Below are 8,851 nucleotides of genomic sequence, written 5' to 3'. Positions count from 1 at the left end.
ATTAACAGTTTGAGATAATAGGAATCTACATGCATTCTCTTTAGTTCTCTCTTTGACAATGACACATACTCTTAAGCAGAATAAAGGGAAATTCTTTATGTATTAAATTCTTATCGAACCAAGTCAACTGTGTCTATCCTCAGTATTAGAACTGTTTGCCATCAGAGTAACCACAAGTGACCAGAACCAAATAGTTTCAGGCAGCTGTGTCTGACTACTGGGTTACAAGTTTTATGTATCAAGCATCTGTATACCAGCTCAATTCAAAGCTTTAAAAAACCAGAGCGACATGCCAGGCATCCCTCTTTCCCATTTTGTCAAAAGCTGTGTTTTTCATTTGCCTATAACACTGTCAAGGGGATGTCACTAATGAGGGCAAATCATATTCCATCCTCTTTGGAAAATAGCCCCATCACCTTTCACTTTAATTGCTTAAGAAAAAAAAAAGAAGGCAAAATAACCAATTGATTGAAAACCTTGGTATGATGTCAGTATGAATTAATGTTTCCCACAGGCATGCTAATAGGCTCCATGACATAAAAATGGACTATACTGCACCAAAGGGACTTCAAAGTTATTCCAAAGATAACAGAGCACTCCATTTGAAGCTGCAGGAAACTTCCACTGTGTTTTTGGATGTTTTATAAAATTATTACTCTTTTCATTCAGGGGATGAAGTGATCAGTAAGGTGGGAGAGGAAGTGGTATTTAGGGAAGATGGAAAGGAAATAGAATATTTCAGTTTGGGAGGATCAGGATTGGAAAAAATGTCATTTCAAATTCTCAAAGAGATTAGAGACAATTAAAACAACAACACATGAGAGAAAGGTTCAATTTGCCTTACAGCATACTATTTTCAGGCATAGAGTGAATGCACTCATGCTAACTTAAGAAAAGCAGAGTTTTAAAAGGTCAAGAGGCTGAGTTTTAAAATAAAAAACCAAAACATCAATATAAGTAATGTCAAATACATTACTGTAGATAAGCATCATAAAAATGATAATCCAGATTCTCTCCTTTCTCCTTCATCCTTTGGTAACTATTACCCTCTATTAATGGTCTTTTAGAGCAATTCTTTCTATAATTATTCTGTATGGCAGTTTCCAACAGGGACTCTCCAAGGGACAGCTGCTTATGTAAACAGGGAATCTCCACCAGTACTTCTCTTTGTGGTCAGAATGGACATTTTCTGACAAGAAGTCACTCCATAAGCATCTCACCAGAGTTCATGCCCAATCACGGAGCTTGCCCACAGCTGTTGTCACAGCAGCTGGTTCAGTTCCCTGGGTATGCTGTCTAGAGGGAATGTTAGCCTGGAGATGCTGGCAGCTAGGAACAACCTCTAACCCCATCCTGATTGGCATGGCTAGTTTCGAGATGCAAATAAAATACCATGGAGGGCATATTAGAAGATAAGCAGTCTTCAGAAAGGTCTGCAACTCTCCTGGGACTGAGAATGTAGTAGGACACACCTAAATATGGTCTTAGAAAGGTAGGGTTCAAATATTATTTCTGCTATTTCCGAATTTTCCAGTTTCCTTATATTGTATTACTCCCTTCTATGATCATCTTCCTCATTGATCTATCTTCCAACCTGATACTCCATCTTCTCACTCCATGCATTTTTTACAGCCTGCTCCCATCCCTTTTGCCTTGTCATTTCCCTGGTTTTCTTACAGTAATCTATTTAAATCCTACTTTCTGTAGGAGGACTTTCTTGTTCTTCCCACTGTCAACTACTCAACTTCTAGTGCCTTCATTCTGGGATTACCTTCCATTCATTTTTTATATAATCTTGGAGATCTATCTATCTATCCATCTATCCATCCATTCAATCTATCACCTCTCTCTCTCTATCTATCTATTGAGAGGGCTTAAGTAATGTCCAATGGAGTCCCAGTTGACTTAGTACGTAAAATAAAGATTTAGAGGATAAAGGGAAAGGAAGGAAAGATGGTTGTGATTGAAAGAAGAAATCATAGACGTAGTTGCAAGAATCTAGATCATTTAGTTCAACTCCCTCATTTAAAAAAAATGTGGACTCATTTGGACTGAGGTCCAGAAACAAAGACTGACTGCTTATTGTCTCTGCACAGATAATGCTAGAAACTAGAGGTCCTCAAAAATCCTTTCCACTATGCCATATTATCTCAAGTTTTTTTTTTTTTAAGCAGGGTATGCCTATATTCATTTTCAGCAATTAGTCCATTGTAGATTTTTCTGCCAAGCAACTTTTCAGAATGGCTGGACCAAGGAATAGTTCTACAATAATGCAACAATTTTTTTCTACAATGTCTCTAGCACTATTACCATCTTTTGCCATTTTTGCTAATCTTCTGAGTATGATATGAAAATCTATTTGCATTTTTCTTATGAGTGGTTGATACACTATTATTAGTCGTGCTTTGATATCAAGGAGGACCACATTAACCAGCTGTGTGATTGGTGGCATGACTTGCACAATTACATTTATTATATGAGGAGTATGTTGTGCAAAGCATCCTTCTCAATTGCTACTACCAGAACTATTTTATTCCATGGCCTGACTTTTAGGAAACATGACTATTTTTTTTTTTTAGTTTTTGCAAAGCAATGGGGTTAAGTGGCTTGCCCAAGGCCACACAGCTAGGTAATTATTAAGTGTCTGAGGCCGGATTTGAACTCAGGTACTCCTGACTCCAGGGCTGGTGTTCTATCCACTGTGCCACCTAGCTGCCCCAGGAAACAGGACTATTGATGAAGGTCTGGCTACTGTGGAAATCTCTTGGTCTTGAGTTGATTTCTGTTCTTCTTGCATCAACAAAGCAACATAGTGCATCAACAGAATTCGACAATTCAATATATCCTAACCTGTCTCTCATTAGATTAATCATCAGTATGGTTTTTCTTCCCAAACCTTCCACCTTTGTGATACTCATCAATATGATATGATTAGAAACAACTTCACCACTAGGACAATGTCCAGTTTGCCACTCATCAGTCTATGCTGCTCTGCTATGTTAGTATACTCCTCAGAGCTTGAGTTAACAGGACTCTGCCAGAACTACAATGCTTTTTTTTTTCAATTTTGATATAAACTATTTATTAATAAATAAGGCCAGTGAAGATGTTTACTTCTTCTTAGACATACCCACAGTGCAACCCCTGTGGCCTGTAGTCTTGGTATGGTGGCCTCGGACCTGGAGACCCCAGAAGTGCCGAAGCCCACGATGTGACCGAATCTTCTTCAATTGCTCCAGATCTTCAAGCAGCTTATTGTCCAGACCATTGGCCAGAACCTGGCTATATTTTTCCATCCTTTACATCCTTGTGCCTATTGGGGAACCAGTCTGGAATCTTGTATTGTTGTGGATTCTGCATGATGATGATCACATGCTCCACCTCATTTTCAGTGAGCTCATCAGCCCTCTTGGTGAGATCAATATCTGCTTTCCTCAGTACCACATGAGCATATCTTTGACCCCACCCTTGATGACTGTGATGGCAAAGGCTATTTTCTGTTGTCCATCAATGTTAGTGTTGAGCACTCTCAAAATATAGTGTGAAAGCCTTCTCTCCACAATGCTTTTTAAGGTGTGGGCCCCCTCTCTCAGAGTGAACCTATTCAAAAGTGGCAAACCCTTTTACAAAGAAAAGAGTATTCTCCCCAGGTCTACTGCCAGATTCTCCATAATGGATTCAGATGACTGGAGAGGGCCTTGGATGCGAGACAATCAGAATTAAATGACTTACCCAAGTGTCAGTTGTCTGAGACTGGATCTGAACTAAGGTCTTCCTGACTCCAGGGCTGGTACTCTATCCATTGTACCACCCAGCAGAACCCATTATCTTATAAACTAAACACTTGCTTTCTTCTAATTTCCCTATTTCTGTCAAAGGCATCACCTAGTCTGGTCACCTAGGATTGCAGTGTTAATCATCTTAGTTCTTTCCTATCCCACTCCAAGTACTGTTGTTTCTATCTTCATAATCTCTCTCACATCTATCTCATTCTGTCTACACACACAGATACCAGCCTAGGTCAGGCCTTTAACGTCTTCTAACTGGGCAATCTTTCTTCTTTTTTCCCCCCAACTGATATTTTATTTTATTTTCCCAATTACATGTTATGAAAGTTTTTCAACATTCATCCACATGCATATTTCTAAGTTACATAATTTGCTTCCATTCTTCCTTCCCACCCCCCCAAAGGTCTTGTGAACATTGTACATACACATTTGTGTTTAAGATGTTTACAGATTAGTAATTTTCTATATGAGGAATTTGGACTAAGGGAAAAGAAAGAAAACTATAGAAAGGAAAGAAAAACATGAGAGAAATTTTTAAAAAGTGAACATAGTGCTCATTCAGATTCTGTAGGATTTTTTGTTTGTTTTGTTTTGTTTTTCTTCCTCTGGATATGGATAGCATTGTCTCCTGGGGTTGTCCTAGCTCTTTGAAATGCTGAGAGTAGCTGCATGCATCAAGGTTGATCAACTCACAATGTTGTTGTTCTTGTGTACAATGTTCCCTTGATTCTGCTCCCTTCACTCAGCATCAGTTCCTGTAATTCTTTTCATGTTTCTCTAGAGTCTGAACATTCAAGATTTCTAATAGAACAATAGTACTCTATAACATTCATGTACCATAACTTGTTCAGCCTTGGGCTTTCTTTCTTTTTTTGTCTTTAATAAATCCTCCACAGGTTTCAAAATAATTTCATATTCTGACCATATCATTTTTCTGTTTAAAAAAGTTTCAGTGATCAATAGGATAGAATACAAACTTCATTTCCCATTTTAAACTCTTTACAATCTGCCTCCAGACTACTTTCCAAGTTTATTTCATATTAATTTTTGCTCCCTGTTTCTATGTACACTCTCTATTCCAGGCAAACTGTCTTACTTCCTAACTGATATTTCTTCCTCAATCTCCATGCCTCCATCTACCACATTATCGGAACATGGTCCCTCCTCATTGCTGCCTCCTGGAATCCATTGAACCGTCTGAGGTTCAGCTCAGGTATTAATTCCTACAGAGACCTTTCCTGATCCTCTCCCTTAAGTCACTTTTTATTTACTTTGTACATTTTTATATTTTCTTCTCCATGAATAGGTATCTGATTGCAAGCTCCTTGAAGGAGCATTTCTTTTTTTTTTTTTTTAATCTTTGTATGTCAAACATCTGGCATAATGCCTTGAATGTAGTAGGTGTCTAAACAATGGATTAAGCACTAATTGTTCTTTGTTAGGCAAAATAACTTGAGTCTCTGGTCAGTTACATAGCAGAGATTTACTATTGGCAATGTATCTTTATGAATGATTTCTTATTATAATTGGGAACATGAACTTTATTTATACTTTTTTCACTAATGGAGAGCAGAACTTTAATTAATGTTTTCTTCCTACAATGTTTACATAATTATCAGCCTGAAGTCAGTGTTGGCAAAGAAAACACAAAGCATTTAAATTATACTGCCATTAGAAATACTTATAAAAGTATCTTCCCTTGCCCTAAAAGAACAAAGCTTATTGTTATATCATCTGATGCTTCATGGAAATGAGGATTATTTTAACTATCAGAAATAGAAAGATTACTGGATCTGAGTGCAAACCCCATCTCTGATACTGATCATTTGTGTGACCTTGGATAAATCACTTATCTTCTCTGTGGGTTGGACTAGATATAGTCTCTGGCATTCTTTCAAGCTCTAGATCTATGAACCTAATTTCCTTTAAAGCTGGAGTCATTGATGGATAACTACTTACTCATCTACAAATAACCAAATTACAGGAAGAGGGAGAGGAAGAATTGAAAGGGACTTTACAGATTAACCCAATCCAATCTCCTCCCCACTGCAGTAGCAACCTCTGAAATTTGTTGTGGTTCAGTCATTTTTCAGTTGCATCTGACTCTTCATAACTACATTTGGAGTTTTCTTGGCAAAGATACTGGACTGATTTGTCATTTCCTTCTCCTGTTCATTTTGCAGCTTTGAAAATAGAGGCAAACAACATTAAGTGATTGCTTAGGTTGGATTTGAACTTCCTATTATGTGACCTTCCATTACATGATGTCTTGAGAGGAAAACTCTTCCCAGATCAGGAATATTAGGGAAGGTAGAATTTGAGTATCACTTGGAAGGCTTTCTAAGCATTCTGAATTTATATCTGAATAAAGATGTTCAATCCTCTAAGTCTAACGCTTACCTGGCTCCTTAATTCTGAATTGCAATTTGAAGAAATTCAGTTTCTCAGCCTCTAAGTCTACCCCATTGGCAGCCAAAGAGGCCTCTCTTTTCCCTCTAATATAAGATCATAAGATTTAGAATTGAAAGGAATCTTTCTTAGAAATCATTCCTTTCCACTCTCTTTGTTTTTAATCTTATTTAATAATTTATTTTTCCCAATTACATGTAATAACAATTTTAATTCTTTTTTTTCATATTTTGAGTTCCAAATTTTCTCCCTCTCCTTCCAACTTCCACATTGAGAAGGCAAGCAATTTTACATAGGTTATACATGTATAGTCATGCAAAATACATTTCTATGTAAGCCATTCTGTGAAAGAAAATAAACCAAAACCTCAAGAAAAATAAATAAGGAAATAAAAGATATAGATAGTAATTAAGGAAATAAAAATATAGATGGATGAATGAATAAATAAATGAATAAAGTAGAGAAAAAATATCTATGATTTGCATTCAGGCTCTACCAACTCTTTCTCTGGAGTTGGACAGCACCTTTCCTCCTAAGACCTACAGAATTGTCTTGAGTCATTATATTGCTGAGAATAACTAAGTTATTCAAGATTGACCATTACACAGTAGTGTTTTTACTATGTACAATGTTCTTCTGGTTTAGCTCATTTCTCTTTGAAGCAGTTCATGTAAGTCTTTCCAGGTTTTTCTGAAATCATCCTACTCTTCATTTCTTTTAGCATAATAGTATTCTGTTACTATCACACTCAACTTGTTCTGCTATTCCCAGTTGATGGGTATTCTCTCAATTTCCAATTCTTTGCCACTACTAAAAAGAGTTGCAATAGATATTTTTGTCCACATAGGGTCCTTTTCCTATTTTTTATCTCTTTGGGATAAAAGGTTAGTAGTGGTGTTCCTTAGATTCATTGTTTTATAGCCCTTTATGCATACAGACCCTCTTATTTTGTAGAGAAGTCAAAAGAGGCCAGTTGAGGAAAAGTGACTTGCTTAAGTTTACACAGATATCAAGCTCTTTCTGACTGGAGGGCTCAATCTCCCTTACAACTTGTAATTCAGAATCTATTTGGGCACTTCTAGTAAAGGGGGACTCAAGACCTCATGAAATAGCTCATTCCAATTTTTAACCACTCTATAAGAACATTTTTCCTTCATGTTGAGTAAAAATTTACCTTTAAGTATTTAAAAATATTTATTATATCTCCATCAATTTTTTTTTCTTTTTGAGGCTAGGTGAACTTAGTTTCTTTAGTCTTAAATGAACTCATTCCTAGGTTCCCTACTACTTATAACCTTCGTATGTTTTGGAACAAGTCACTTCAGTTCTCCAGGCTTCATTTTCTTATTGGAAGGTTGGATTAGAAATTTACTAAGTTCTTGTCCTACTCTAAATCACAGAATTGTAGAATTATCAATCCTTTGAGTTGGAGGGACCCTACCTCATATACTACCCAGTTCAGCCTGTACCTGAATAAGAATTTCCTCTACTCCATAGCTATCTACCCTTTCCCTGAACACTTCTAATGAAGGTAAAACAACTTCTTTCTATAACAGTCCATTTATTTCACTTTTGGATAGGTTGAAAAACATCATCTGAAAAAAGTAGATTGCATGTTCAACATGAGTCAATATGGCAATTTAAAAAAGAGATTGTAACCTGAGGTTACATTAAGAAAGGCCAGCATAAGGGAAATGATATGGTAGAGAGAGAGTCTTTGACTCAGAGTCAAGAAGACCTGAGTTCAAAGCTCATACTATTTTTTCAACTGCAAAATGAGAAAATTAATAATACCTCACCTCACAGGATTGATGTGAAGATCCAATGAGATAATATTTGTAAGGCACTTTGTACACTGCTTGGTGCTTAATAAGTTCTTAATAAATGCTTGTTTTCTCCCCCTGCTCTTTTTCTACCATTCTTTGCTTTTCTCCAAATATACCTGGTGTATTGTGTTTAGTTATGGACATAACATATATAAGGACCCTAATATATTGATGAATATTCAGAGGAGGGATGATGTTGGTCCTTGAGAATAACCATATGAGAATAAGTAGAGATAACTGGGGATATTTTGCCTAGAGAAGAGAAAAAATTAAAGATGATGTGAACAGCTGTCTCAAGCATCAGAAAACCCATCATATGACAGAGGGATTACAGTTGTTCTGCTTGGCCCCCAAGTCCAGACAAGGAGTAAAGGGGAAAAGCTACAAAGGGGCCAGTCTGGTTGCTCAAAGTAATACTTCTCCTAACATTTGGACGCATCTCATGGTCATCTCCTCTAAATGTACTGTGGTTTCTTGATGTCCATTTGAGAATGTGACACCCAGAATTGAATATAGTTCTCCAGATGTTAACTTGACAAAGTAGAGAACAGTGGAATCTTATTTCTCTTTATCTGGACACCAGACTTATGTAAATGAAGACTAAGATTGCATTAATGTCTTTAGCATTTCAAATAGATTCATATTAGCTTTCATCCCCTAAAATTCCTGGATTTATTTTTAACACAGAATATTAAGTCAGGTGTCCTTCATCTGAGTACTTGTGCTGCTGTTGCTTTTATGAAGGAGGATGGGAAAAGAGGAGAACAGAAAGAGATGCCTATAGTCTAGGGTGGTCCAGTAGAACATGGTCAACAAGAGTTACAGGTA

The 8,851-nt window shown here is 36.8% G+C and overlaps 1 pseudogene; it reads right to left on the bottom strand.

Moving 5' to 3' along the window:
- Positions 1-3,110: 3,110 nt before the first annotated feature.
- On the bottom strand, positions 3,111-4,916 carry LOC141494994 (small ribosomal subunit protein uS13-like; annotated as a pseudogene).
- Between the last annotated feature and the right edge of the window lie 3,935 nt (positions 4,917-8,851).

This window comes from Macrotis lagotis, chromosome 1 (genome assembly GCF_037893015.1).
Source record: "Macrotis lagotis isolate mMagLag1 chromosome 1, bilby.v1.9.chrom.fasta, whole genome shotgun sequence".
Taxonomy (NCBI): domain Eukaryota; kingdom Metazoa; phylum Chordata; class Mammalia; order Peramelemorphia; family Peramelidae; genus Macrotis; species Macrotis lagotis.
This window is presented reverse-complemented; position numbering and strand designations above follow the sequence as displayed.